Genomic DNA, 14,704 nt, shown 5'->3' on the forward strand with positions numbered 1-14,704 from the left:
GTGTTGGGCAAGATATTCATCCTGTGGGAGTCCCCTGGAAATTATAATTGTATCTATAGTGTAGTGCTATTATTGTATAAAGCTTGGAAAGCTATTTCACATGTAGTCTGTATCCAATAAGTACCAGATGCTATTTTTAATATTATTTATGTTACTGTTGGTGAATTATTATGAGATAAAGTCTATAAGCTATAATAATTTTAGGAAAGCTTCCTGTGTATGTTAGCTTTTCAGGTTTTTTTATATGTGTGCAAACTCAGGACTTTGTGCTTGCAAAGCAGGTGCTCCACTTTGCTCTGGTTATTTTGGAGATGGGGTCTCATGAACTGTTTTCCCAGGCTGGCCTTGAAACTCCATCTTCCCGATCTCAGTCTCCTAAGTAACGAGGATTACAGGTGTGAGCCACCAGTGCCCAAATGCTTTTAAAGTTTTTAAAATTTTCTTATTAAAACCTAGTAGAATTTTTTAAATGAGAGGATTTAAATCAGGTTTTATTGGAGCACTGCCCCATGCATATTGACTGGCTGCTTTGACACTACTCTAGCAGAGTCAAGTACTTACAGCAGAGGCACTGAGGCTCAAAAAGCCTAAAACATTTTCTTTCTGGTTTTAAAAAGTGCCAACCCCTGGTTTAGTACAACATCCCCATAGTTTTTTCATGACGAGATTTTTTGGGGGACAGAACTGAGGTATGAACTTAGGGCTTTGTGCTTTTGAGGCCGGCCCTCTACCACTTGAGCCATACCTCCAACCCTTTCTAATTTCGTTATTTATCAGGTAGGGTCTCATATTTTTTGCCTAAGCCTGTGATCCTTCTATTTATGCCTCCCACGTAGCAGGGATGGCAGGTGTATACCTCCAGACTTAGCTTATTTTTTTGAGGTGAGGTCTCACTTACTTTTTGCCCAGTCTGGCCTTGAACTGTGATCCTCCCAGTCTACTTGCCAAGAAGCTGGGATTGCAGGCATGAGCTGCTGTACCTGGCTGTCTTTGGATTTTAAAGAATGTTTATCATTGAATGTCCTACTTCTGGTATTTAAAAAATCATTTTCCGTATGAATCACTTGTTTTTTTGTTGGGGGGGAAGCTGCTACGGATAAACCTGAGGGCCTTGCACATCGTAGGCAAGCTCTACCACTGAACCCATTTATTTTTTCTGCCCATAGCTCCAGTAACTCTCAATTACATAAAGATGTTTAATTTAGTGATACTGTGTTGAGTTCTCCTGGTACAGGTTCCTAATCCAAAAAGTCTGAAATTTGAAGTGTTTCAAAATCTTTTTGAATACTAACATAGTGGTACATGTTGAAAATTCCACACCTGACCTCATATGCCAGATCAGAACTTATGTTTACTGAAAATACAATCATCTATTGCTTGCAGACTGGGTTATGTTCTAAGAAATGCATCATCAGGCAGTTTTGGTGTGCAGACATCACACAGCATACCTACACAAACTAAGGCAGCTATTATGTAACGAGGCAATATAGTCTTACAGGACCACGGTGGCCTATCACAGACCAAGACATCCTTATATGTCACAGGACTGTGTTGTATAGAAGTACCTTATATGTGGAAACACATGAATTTCATGTTTAGAACTGGCCATTTCCAGTGTATGGCATTATGTATATCCAAGTATTCTAAAACTCAAAACCTTTCGAAATCTGAAATGTCTGGTCCCAAGCATTTAGGATGAGGGGTACACAACCTACAGCAATGTGTTTGAGAGCATTGCTTGGTTATGGAAGTCAGCACTTGATCCCGCCAGTGCACAAATCCATTTTACACTTAATAATCTGCGTGGTAATATTTTGTCGCCTCCTTTTTGAAATTTATAATACTATATATGTCTTAAGTTGAATAGAAAATTAATATAGCAACTAGAGCCTGTTCAGAAATGCCTGTATATTAGAACTCTGGAATGTAGGCAGTTCTCTACTCATTAGAAATTTATCACTCTTTAAAACTAGAGTATGGGAGCATGGTGCTAGGGTTTGAACTCAGGGCCTCACAATTACTAGGCAGGCACTCTACCACTTGAGTCACTTCACCAGTCCTTTTTTGTGTTGGGTGTTTTTGAGATAGGTCTTGAAAACTGTTTTCCTGGGCCAGCTTCAAATCTTGATCCTCCTGTGTAATTAGGATTACAGGGTTGAGCCACTGGCATCTGACTATGGAATTTAATGCTCTTTTTAAGTTTTGTTTATTTTCTGAGAAGAGCAGTGAATACCTATATAAGTTTGGTAATTTGTGAATAAAATAATCCTTAATGCTTTTTAAGTTTTTAAGTTTTCTGTTAAGCGTATTAACATCAAATAGAAATTTGTTAAGTCTGGTTAAGAAAAAATAAGAGTGATCACATTGTGACATCATTAGTAAGAAAGAGGACATGTATATAATTAATGGAGGATGAATGTTTAATTATAAGATAATATTTAACATTTATTCCAGTATATTTAGTAATCTAGAAGGGTGTATTGTCTTCTAGAAAAAAGTGTAATTTATCAAAACTGACTTAAGATAACATTACACTTTTTTAACATGCTTTTTAAATCAAAGGAAAAGAACTTCCTCTTTAAAAAAAAGCAGCAAATACAATATGGTACATCCTCAGATTAGACTTAAAAGGAGGAGCCAGGCACAGTGGTACATACCTATAATCCCAGCACATGGGAGGTAGAAGCAGGTGGATTGCAAATTTGAGGTCAGCCTTGGATACTTAGCAAGTTCCCAACCCTATCTCAATCCCCCACACCCCATAGACTTAAAGAAGGAAATTGGCGTTCCTGTCACTGAGTCACCGAAGAGCTCGCCACGCCGCTGAGGGAGAAGGCAAGCCGTCCGTGCCCCTTCGCGTCTGAGAATACACACATTGATGCTTAAGACAAGATGATTACCCAATTTCTGTATCAAAATGAAAGACCTGCTATGGCAGTGAAGAAAGAGACCGACTTTGTCATTTTCACCTAAGGAAAAATGATTGATCAAAATCAAACCTATGTTGCCGGGCAGGGTTCTATGCCCTATATGACTTGTGTGAGTCACATACTTGAGGAATGGCTTGGTGTGGAGCAATTGGAGGATTATTTGAATTTTGCGAACCATCTCTTGTGGGTTTTTACACCACTCATACTTTTAATATTTCCTTATTTTACTATCTTTCTTCTCTACCTTCCTATTATTTTCCTACACATTTATAAGAGGAAGAATGTATTAAAAGAAGCCTACTCTCATAATTTATGGGACGGCACAAGGAAAACAGTGGCAACTTTGTGGGACGGACATGCAGCGGTGTGGCATGGACATGCAGTTCATGGGATGGAAAAAATGCCAGAAGAAGGACCAGCACTTATAATCTTTTACCATGGGGCTATTCCTATAGATTTTTACTACTTCATGGCTAAAATTTTTATCCACAAAGGCAGAACTTGCCGAGTAGTAGCTGATCACTTTGTCTTTAAAATTCCAGGATTTAGTTTATTACTTGATGTATTTTGTGCTCTACATGGACCAAGAGGAAAATGTGTTGAAATTCTGAGGAGTGGTCACTTGTTAGCTATCTCACTGGGTGGAGTTCAAGAAGCCCTAATGAGCAATGAAACCTACAACATTGTATGGGGCAATCATAAAGGCTTTGCTCAGGCCGCAATTGATGCAAAAGTGGCCTTTTATTTAGAGACTGCTGCTAGTGACTTTGACATTTCAGGTTTTCTGTGTCGCCACTCCTGCTACATAAAGAACCAGTGTGTACCCTTCTTGATTGCCCAGCTTGCAAATATGGACTGTTGATTGAGAAAGAAAGATTCTGGATGAGTCCTGCTAACCAAAGAATAATGTTTGAAGAAGAATGGATGTTTTTATGTTTCAATTGAAAGAGCTATAATAAAATACACTGAGCTCTTTCTTTCCTGTAAAAAAAAAAAAAAGAAGGAAATTGTTTCTGACAAAAATTCCCCAGCTCATTGCTACATGATTGCATAGGTATAGCTTCTCTATACGAGTTAACTCCTAAAGATCAAAAGGTGAATGATTTCCCCTTATAAAATCAAGCGTAGAAAATCAAAATATATTCTCTACCAACTGAAACTAAAGCCCTATCAAATGAACTTGAAATTAAAAAGCATTTGTTTACAATATCCAAGATTCAGCTTTCTGGTTTAGTTATAAATCCTAATACATGAGAAAATAATTGATTTTTTTGACCTCAGGTAAAAGGTCAGCAACCAGTGGCCCATGGGCCAACCCCTTGGTGTGCAAATAAAATTGTACTGGCACCCAGCTACACTTACTTACCTACTGTCTGTGGCTGCTTTTCACTTCAACAACAGAGTTAATTGTAACAGACACTATTGGGTTCATAAGCCCATGTTACTTACATTTTGGCAATTATTTACTCTTCTGGACCTTTACTGTTGACCCTTTAAGAAAAGGAAAAGTTTGCTGACATGTGGTCTAGATTTATTAGTTTTCTAATATTTATTGACTTTAAGAAAGATTGAATTACAGAAACTAATTTCTTTAATGCCAAAAGATGGCTGAGTTCTTTTTTTATTTTCTTTTTTCGGTGTTGGCATTTTTTAACTCTGGATGCTACTTAAAATTGCTAACTACTTTCGGTCACTTCTAGCTAGATGGCCATCATAAATTAGTGATTTGAAATACCTCCCCTGTATTTTCTGGCAATCTCAAGAAAGAAAGTGCTGGGTACTGATGGCTCATGCCTGTAATCCTAACTATTTAGAAGGCAGAGATCAGGAGGATCTGCGGTTCAGAGCCACCTGGGTAAATACTTGTGAGACTATCTCCAAAAAATCCTTTACAATAAAAGGACTGGTGGAGTGGCTCATTGTGTAGGCACTGAGTTCAAGCCTCAGTGCCACAAAAAAAAAAGTGCCAACATGTTAGTTTTGATGAAACAATGTGTATTTTTACACAGTTAGAATCTAATCTTATGAATGAATTAACACCTTTTGAGTAAGAATAATTGTGGAAAATCAAATTATACATTGTCAACCAACCATCTGTAATGTCAGTGATTGTTATAATCTATATTTCTACATTTTGGTATCCATCTGTTGCAGATGGAAAAATCCAATAGCATAAGACAGAATAAGTGCAGTTCCATAATAAAAATGTCTTTTGCAGTGGGTTGTTACTCCTCCAGGTTACCATGTATTTGCGCTGCATGTAGGGACGTATACCTTTACCTGACATTGTTGAAATTGAGCCTCCAGGAACACTGTTAGTACTTGATGGTACTTTTACAAAAATTTCCATGCTCAAACAAGTTTGTGGAGTACTGAATACTAAACCTCAACTTTGGACCAGTGAAAAGCTCCCACCAGCCAAATGAATAAAAAGTCCTGTGGTAAAGAACATTTAAAAATGTAACTATGGAACCCCATCCTAATGCTTATTAATATCTTTGGAAAAGATTGCCAAACACAGGGGAATGAGTGTAGGGTTGGAATTTTCAGTCATTATTTCATGTGATTAAACCGATTGGGTGACAACTCACACCATGACCTGCCTTTTTTCTGAGTGTAAGACTGCTATTTTTCTACAAAATGAAATACATTTCAGCCTAATTTTTTTTTGGTGCTGTTGGAATTTTAACTCAGTACGTTGTACTTGATAGGCAGGCACTCTACCACTTGAGCCATGTCCCCAAGCACTTTTTTGCTCTATTTATTGGATAGGATCTTGAGATTTTGCCTGGAGCTGGCATCAGACCAAGATATGCCTCTTATGTAGCTGGGATTACAGATGTGCATCACCACATCTAGGTTATTTGTTGAGATGGGGGTCTTGCTAACTTTTTCCTGGAATGATAACGAACTGTTACCTTTTCAGTCTCCACCTCTCAAGTAACTGTGTCAGCCTAATCTTTTATATTTTATTTTTGCAGCATTGGAGATTGAACCCAGGGCCTTGCACGTGCTAGTCAAGGGCTTTACCACTGAGCTACATCTCCAGTCCCCCAGTCTAATCTAATGAGTATATCTCATGGTATTTAAATCTTTTTTGATTTCACAGTTGATAATTACACAGTTACAATTTTCACTACTATAAAAACAGTGAATAGCTTTGCTTTTTTCTGCTAAATGTGAATAATAGTCTCTAGCCACTCAGACATTGGCTGTGAGGTTTGGTACAAGTAGCCAACTTGTCCCCTTTTCTAATATTTGACATTGAAATATATTAGAGCTTGTAGAGTATCTCAAGCTGTCAGAGCACCTGCTAACAAGCATGAGACCCTGAGTTCAAACCCAGTGCAGAAAAAAAAACATTGAAATGTGTCCTGTGTCCTATGTTTGACACTACTGGGTTTGAACTCAGGGCTTCACACTTGCTAGGCAGAAATTGTACCACTTGAGCCACCTACCCTTTTGTGTGTGTGTGTGTGTGTTGCTTATTTTTGAGATAGAGTACCTTCATCCATCTCATTGGTGACTGTCTGAACTGATGATATGAACGGAATGAAGACACCAACAGGACAGTAAAGCAGCAGGCCAAGGTCAGTCCCCAAGGTATGAACAAACCAGACCTCTTTCCCCTGGATGAAGAAATGAGGCAGCAAGTGACCATTCCTCCAGGAGTCACCTAAGAACCAAGACCAGCACCACATACTCTGACCTCCAAGTGCACAGGAGCAATGTTGGGGGTGGTCTCAGTAGATCAAGGCTATTACCCAGAGGCTGACCTTAGTAAATGACGGTTCAGCCACTCTCTCTTTGCTACTTCTCTCCCCCTCTTTTCATCTTTCCCTTTCTGTTTTCTGCTAGATGAGTTCCTAGCAAAATCCAACAGCCACAGGTGTACTCATAGACAGAAAATTGAATGAATACTAAAAATATTTTAAAAGTCACTCATTTGCCTTTTAGAGCAAAAAAAAAATGTTATGAAGAAAAGAATTCTGCAGAAATTCTGAAGAAAGTATCCTTCTTAGGACAGATCAGAGTGAAGCCAGCAGGCATGTGCACACACTTGTCAAAAGCTCCTGATCATATTATAGGTTTATATTTAGCTCGGGACCAAAACCAACATGAGAACTACCCACAGATGAAGAGGACCAAGCAGAGGAGCTCAGCAGTTGGCAAATTATCAGATTGCCATCTGTATATCGCTAGATCATCTTTCATTATCTCCTGGGAATTTTCTTTCCTAATTTGAGGGCTTTGAATTGTCAGTATCAGTTGGCAAATGTCAGGAAAGTCAAAACATAAGTACCCTAAGCCTCTGAAGAGAACTAGAAAGACAAGAGGAACCTTGCATCTTGGCATGGTTGTTTCTTCCAGGGTCATGGGAGGCTAAGCTTTCCACTCTTCAGACAGATGCCTTGAGAGTAGCTAGCTCTCGCGATCAGCTAAACCCATAACAAGTGAGATCCTCAGGCCTAGTGCCCTCCCTGTGAACCTCTACAGAAGCACCTCAGCTGGAGGCAGTGTGTGTGCTGCCCCGGCAGAGAATGAACTCTGCTCGAGCAGTGAGGTCCCAGAAGCAGGGATCAAATCAAGGAAGCTCTGTAACGTGGCTGTAACAGTTTGAATCTGAAACGCCCCCAGAAGGCTCATGTATTGAAGATTTGGTTTCCAATGCAGTATTCAGAGGTAGCACTTCGGTGAAGTGACTGGATTTTTTTTTTAGCTTTTTTTTTTTTTTTTCAGCACTGGGGCTTGAACTCAGGGCCTACATCTCAAGCCACTCCACCAGCCCTTTTTTTGTGAAGGCTTTTTTTTTGAGATAGGGTCTCACAAACTATTTGCCCTGGTAGGCTTCAAACCGCAATCCTCCTGATCTCTGCCTCCTGAGTAGCTAGAATTACAGGCGTGAGCCACTGGCACCTGGTTGGATTATTTAACTGCTTTCATCAATGGATTAATTCACTGATGGATTCAGAATTTGCTGGCATTATTGGGAAGTAGGAGGTAAGGCCTGATTGGAGGAGGTTGGTGTAGATTGTATCCTGACTCCAGATTTTTCCTTGCTCTGTTCCCCCTCTCTGCTTCCTGGCCACCATAAGGTGAACAGCCACTTTGATTTGCTCCTGCCGCCATCATATTCTGCCTCACCTCAGGCCCAAAGCAATGGATTCAGATGCTCTTGGACTGAAACCTCTGAAGCTGTGAGCCAAAATGGGTCTTTGCTTCCTTAAGTTGCTTATGTAAGGCATTTTGTTACAGCAAGGAAGAGTGAGTTAGTAGTGGTGATGGTGGCTGCAGGGATCTGTGCAGTGCGTACAGTACCCTGAGTTCTCTGGAGAGCATAACCAGTAGCGTATATGTGCGTGTGCATGCGTGCACATGCATATAGACACATGCACACACGTGTATCCCGACACAGAAGTGCTCGCATCTGTGTCTAGATAGGTACGTAGGTAGAAAATCACATGATAAGGATTGGCTCTACCACTAAACCATATCCCCAGCCTGTCCACCTAGTCTCTGTGTGAGTATACTCATTGTTTAAGTCGTCTTTTTTTGATTTTGCAGTAGACAGTCTCCACTATTATAAAAAACAGTGAATTGTTTTGTTTTCTGTGTGAATAATATTCTGTAGTCACTCAGGCATTGGCTGTAAACATTTTCAGACTTGACACATGTAGCCAGCTTGTTAACTTTTGTAACATTTAACAACTGAGATAAAATTGAAATGTCTTAAATGTCTCCTTCTGGCATTTTAGTTTTTATTTCTCTAGTCACTAGTGAGTTGACTGTTTTCTCACACATTTGTGGGTTTGGTTTTTTTCTTTTCAGTATTGGAGTTTGAACTGAGCCTCGTGCTTGTGCTTGCTAGGCAGGCACTCTGCTCCTTGAGCCTTGCCCCTAGCCCGTTTTGTGTTTAGCTGTCTTACAGATAGAGCTTGTGTCCAGGGGGTACTAGGTCTGCCTGGGCCTCCACCCTCCTGCTTATGCCTGCTGCCAGTTGGGGATAGCAGTTGCATATCGCCATGCCGAGCTTGTTTGTTGAGATGGAGTCTTGCTGACTTTTTCCTGCGCTGGCCTCGTACAATGGTCCTCCACATCCCCACCTTCTGAGTAGCTGGGATTAAAGGTGTGGGCTGCCAGGTCTGGAAACTGTTATTCTTTTCTCGGAGGGGGTGTGGTGTTGAAGTCTGAACTCAGGACCTTACACTTGTTAGGTAGGCATTCTTACCATTTGAACCATGTCCTCAGCTCAAATTGTTATTTATTGTGATTTTCCTAGCTGTGTTGTCTATTTTTTTCCTGCTGATTTATAAGTGTTTTAAAACATTATATTCCAGATCTAAATTATTTGCTTGTTTTATATGATGTCCACATTATTTTCCAGACTTACGATGCATGCTGTTTTACTATGGCTCAATAGCCCTCATTGCCATTACTTTAAATTTTATTATGTTTTCAGTTTCACCAAATATTTTTATTATCTCTATTCATAATTTCATTATACTCTTTGGTTTTTCAAATAATCAAGTTATCTGCAAGTCAAAATGAAAATTCCTTTTCTAATATTTCTACCAATCATTGAATTTTATTGCAATAGCCAAGAATTTATATACATTTTTAATTAATTAAGTTTTTGGTTTTTGAGAGAAGGTCTCACTATGCAGCCCAGGCTGGCCTAAAACTTCAAACTCTTCCTGCTTCAGCCTCCTGAGTGCTAGGATTCCAGGCATACACCATCATGCCCAGCTCTTAGCTATATTTGTGTTGGTCTTGATACCAGGTTTTTAATCTTTTTCTCCAATTTAGTGGAAATGACATAAGCATAAATATTTTACATTATTACTTGCTTTTGGTTGTGGGTAAATAATCTGTGTTGTATATGAGTAGTTTCCTTATTAAAAAATGCATCACTTTTTTCTAAATGCTGTTTCATTATATGTTCTTATGCTCATATACTATTCTCCTTTAATTAATCAGTAAATTAATGCTGGTTTCTTGACTTTTAAACATCCCTGGAATAAACTGTGGTTAGTTTAAACTGTCATATGTATTCAAGTCTAGTAGTTAATGTTTTATTTAGGATGTTTATATGTGAGATTGTGTTCTTACTTACTTTATATTAAATTTTTCATGTTTGATATTGAAATGATCAGTTCTTTTAAAATGAAATAAAACTTGTCTTTGAAAACTTTTTACATCCTTTGATTTTTTTGTGTTTACTATATTTTTATATATTTTACTATATATATTGTGTTTACTAATTTCCTTAAAGGAAGCATCTTTTCATATGAGTCCCTAAGTAAAGTCAAGAATCATAAGCATGTTACTATAATTATTGGGAAATCAGAGCTCCCCTAGAAAAGTATAAAATGAATTTATCTCCTTAAAAAGTTTGGATACTCGTTAGTAACTGTGTTTATGAGAATTGACAGATTCTTCCATGTCTGAGTTTTTAGAAATAGTTAACAGTTAGCAATATTCATTGATTAGAAATTTTCACTAATTTGGCAATATTTGAAATACACTAATATTTGTCTTTGGTTAAAGTCAAGTTTTAATATTTTAATCTACCAATTAGTATTTCCTTAAACATTGAACAAAGACCATTTCTTCAAATACTTGCTCTATTTAGACAACTAATGAACCAAATCTTAAAGATTTACCAGAGTAAATGTCTTTGTTAACTGATCAATTCCAACCTAAGCTCTTTGAACATCTGCTAAAAATGAGAAACCTAATATTTGATTGTTGTTCCCATCCTCTCTAACCCTCCACCCAAGTCTACCAAAAATATCCAACACAAAAAAAGGGCTGGCAGAGTGGCTCAAGTGGTATACTGCCTGCCTGTGGAGTGCAAGGCCCTGAGTTCAAACCCTAGTATTGCAAAAAAAGAAAAAAAATGCAAAAAAAAAAAAAGAAATGCTATAATAATAACATAAATTAGAATCTGAAAAATTCAGTATGTAGTGACAGGAAGTAATTCCAGAACATTAACTTAGAAAGAAGAGAATTAATGCATCATATTAATATTTAACCAAAATATTTTTCCAAAAAAATGAAGAAATATATAAAAGCTATGAGAAATATAACTCATCAACCTATGTTTATTATATCTAGAATCTAATTAACACATTTTAGTTTTAAAATTAAGGATATACAAATTTAATCAAATCATAGATCCTAATTAATCTTAGCAAACTAATTTTGGGGGGCAGTCCTCAGGGCCTTGAGCCTGCTTTTCAGGTGCTTTACCACTTGAGTCACACCTCCAGCCTATAATTCTTAATGCAGGACAGAACCTGATACGCTATGATCCCTCATATTATACTGACTTCATATCTTGTTACTCATCCTTTAACAATTCCTATCTACTTGGTGCTCTTGAAGCAGACAATGCTTGCACCCTCTTCAGGATCTTTGCATGTGTTGTTTATGCTTCATGGTGTGTACTTTCTAATATATTCAAATGGCCTAAGACCTTATACTGTACCTCTCTGCTCAGATATCTCCTAAGAAAACTGTTCTTGATCATCTCACCATACCTAAATTTGCCCTGTTTTGGGTTAGTTTTCTTCACAATGTATTTCACTACCTAGTATTATTTATCTACCTATCCTAGAATGTGATAGGACCTTTAAAAGGTGGGGCCAAGTAGGAAGTTTTAGGTCACTGGGAGTGTGCCCTTAAAGGGGACTGTGGCACACCAGTGTCCTCTCTGTTGCTTCCCAGATGCCATGAGGTAGGCAGTGTTGCATCACCATTCACTCTCCACCATGATATGCTACCCTGAAATGGGCTCAAAAGGAATGGTGCCAACTGAGCATGGACTAAAGCCTCTGAAAATGCAGGCCAAACTAATCTTTCCTATGTTTAAGTTGATTTATTTCCTTATTTGATATTGTAATTGGAAGCTGACTAACACAAGTCACAATCTAGGACTGGAAATTGGTATCTAAAGTAGAGGCGGTCTCCTGGGACTGTCTGTGGGACCCGATATGACCTCCAGGTTGATGATGAAAAGAACTGAATTAGAGGATTCCAGCTGGTGTTCACTGGAAAATCTGGTGTGAAAAGTGTTGTATTTAGTGGTATGAGTAGGGAGTAGGAAAAACACTGGTTTTGCCCATATCTCTATCTACAAAAATGTATACAGAGAGAACCCCTGTGAAGATCCACGAAGATGGCCTTTTGCAAGCCAAGGAGAGACTTCAGAAGGTACTTGCACTCCTAACTTCCAACCTCCAGAACTGTCAGAAAGCATTTCTGTTATTTAAACCACTCAGTCTGTGAATTACCCACTGTTACTTAAAGCCACCCACTTTGATCACAGTATCCCTTGAAAACTAATACAGACACCACTAGTCATACATAATTGCAATTCCAGAAGTAGAGAAAAGATGCAAAGGGGAAGAAAAAAATAAGTAATGACTGAAAACTCAAATTTGATTTAAAAAATTCTTCTACATATCCAGATAGCTTTAAGAGTTCAAAATGAGATAACCACAAAGATCTGCACATTTAGATGCATAATAGACAAACTGTTGAAAGAGAAAATCAAGTCATCCTGAACAGAGTGCTACAGTAACATCAACAGCTGAGTTATAAGAAACAGTAGAGGCAGCTACAGGCTCAAATCTCTAATTCTAGTTACTCAGGAGGCAGAGATCAGGAGAACCACAGTTCAAGGCCATCCCAAGCAACAAAAGCAAGACTCTATCTCAAAAATACCCAACACAAAATAGTTCTAGTGAAGTGCCTCAGCTGGTAGCGTGCTTGCCTAGCAAGCATGAGGCCCTGAGTTCAAACCCCAGTGCCACCCCCCCCAAAAAAAAAACCCACAGTGGATACCAGAAAGCAATTGAATGGCATATCCAAAATGCTGCAAGCACAAAAGCATCATCAAGAATCATCTGTCCAACAAAAATAACTTTCAAAAACAAGTTGTAAATAACAGATAAAAACTGAGATAATTTGTTGCCAATGTTACATGGAATAATAAAAGAAGCATTTCAGACACACAGTGACCCCAGACAGTAGCTCAAATCCGCATTAAAAATAAAGAGCTCCATCCAGTAAACATAATTATAAAAGACAATCTAATAAGCATTTCTTAACTGATTTAAAAGACAGCTTCTTAAATAAAAAAATTTAAGATGATGGAAACATAAAATGATGTAGCCATTCTGGAAAAGAGCTTGGTAGTTTCTTTCAGAGGGAAACACAAAATGAATAGAAATATGTCCATAGAAAAAATTGCATGTAAATATTCATAGTAACATCATTCATAGCCAAAAAAAAGTGGAAAGCAATCATATCCGTCGACTTGTGAATGGGTTACCACATTCATTTAAATGAAATGCTATTCAGCAATAAAGCATTGCTAAGAGCTACAACGTGGATGAACGTCACATACACTACGTTGAGTGAAAGATATCCAACACGAAAGACCCCATATTCCGTGATTCCATTTATAAATGTTCAGAACAAGCAAATCTATAAAGAAAAGAAGATTTGTGGCTGCCTGGATCAAAGGATGAAGATAGTGACTGCTGATGGACCTAAGCAATATTTTGGAGGTAATGTGAATGTCCTAAAGTTGGATGGTTACAATGTTTATATATACAATTTTTCTAACCACTTTTTTTTTCAGTACTGGGGCTTGAACAAGGGCCTGCACTTGAGCCACTCCACCAGTCCTTTTTTGTGAAGGGTTTTTTCAAGATAGGGTTTCATGAACTATTTGCCAGGGTTGGCTTTGAACCGAGATCCTCCTGATCTCTGCTTCCTGAATAGCTAGGATTACAGGCATGAGCCACTGGCTCCTGGCTCATATCTGTTTATATTTACTCGCATTTAAAATGGCCCAGTTTTATGGTATGTAGATTATACCTCAATAAAGCTGTTAAAAAGATTCATCTAAGATGAAGAATATGGAAGTCCTAATCAGATGGATTTATAAACATATATCACATAGTCTTTGTCTAATTGTGAGATACATACCCAACTTTATGTTAAACAGAGGAAATTTATTCTTTCTGTTTGGTAGTCCTGGGGATCAAACCCAGGGCCTTGTGCATGCTAGGCAAGCACTGTACCACTGAACTTCATCCCCTGCCTCAAGGGGAAGTTTAATAAAAGGAGTCTTTATGAAAGAGTAACTCATAAGACAAGGCTCATGGCACCCTAAGTTTTAGGGAGAAAACCCAAATAAAGACAAATCTGAAAGGATTCAGCCCACTGATAGCTGAGTTCACTAATTTATACAGGCTAGTTTGGAGGTGCTGGGAAAATAATAGGCAACTCTGGGGGAGGGGGTCAAGGTGAGGTAGCAGATGATCAGCAACTGACAAAACAGCTGTACAACAGGAATCCTGGCACCACCAGAGCTAGATGGCCACCTGGGTACACAGGCTGCAGAAGTGAGGGTGAGAGGGACTTTAAGTAGCAGATTCAGGACCTAGCTTGCATGAGGATTGCAGAAATAGGGCAAAAGGCTTTCAAGAGTGGATACCCTCTCTTTTGGGGCTCTGGTTTCTGTGTTGAGAGGTATGTTTTTCATCACTACAACAAAATGCCTCAGAAGAATAACTTAAGGGAGCAAAGATTTTTAGGCTCATAAATTTTTCTTTTTTTATATTTAATTTTTTTCTTGTTTATTGTGCTAAGTTCATGGTTTTAAAGGTTTCAATCCATCATAGTAGAAAGGGTGCAGATCACATCATGGTAGCAAAGAGAGAATTCCTGTATTGAATGGGCTTTCTTCTTTTCCCCTT

General features: G+C 38.3%; 1 pseudogene; it reads left to right on the forward strand.

Moving 5' to 3' along the window:
* The first annotated feature begins 2,829 nt into the window (after positions 1 to 2,829).
* Positions 2,830 to 10,007, forward strand: LOC141418117 (DGAT1/2-independent enzyme synthesizing storage lipids pseudogene; annotated as a pseudogene).
* Positions 10,008 to 14,704: the final 4,697 nt, after the last annotated feature.

The sequence above is a fragment of the Castor canadensis genome, chromosome 16 (assembly GCF_047511655.1).
Source record: "Castor canadensis chromosome 16, mCasCan1.hap1v2, whole genome shotgun sequence".
NCBI lineage: Eukaryota > Metazoa > Chordata > Mammalia > Rodentia > Castoridae > Castor > Castor canadensis.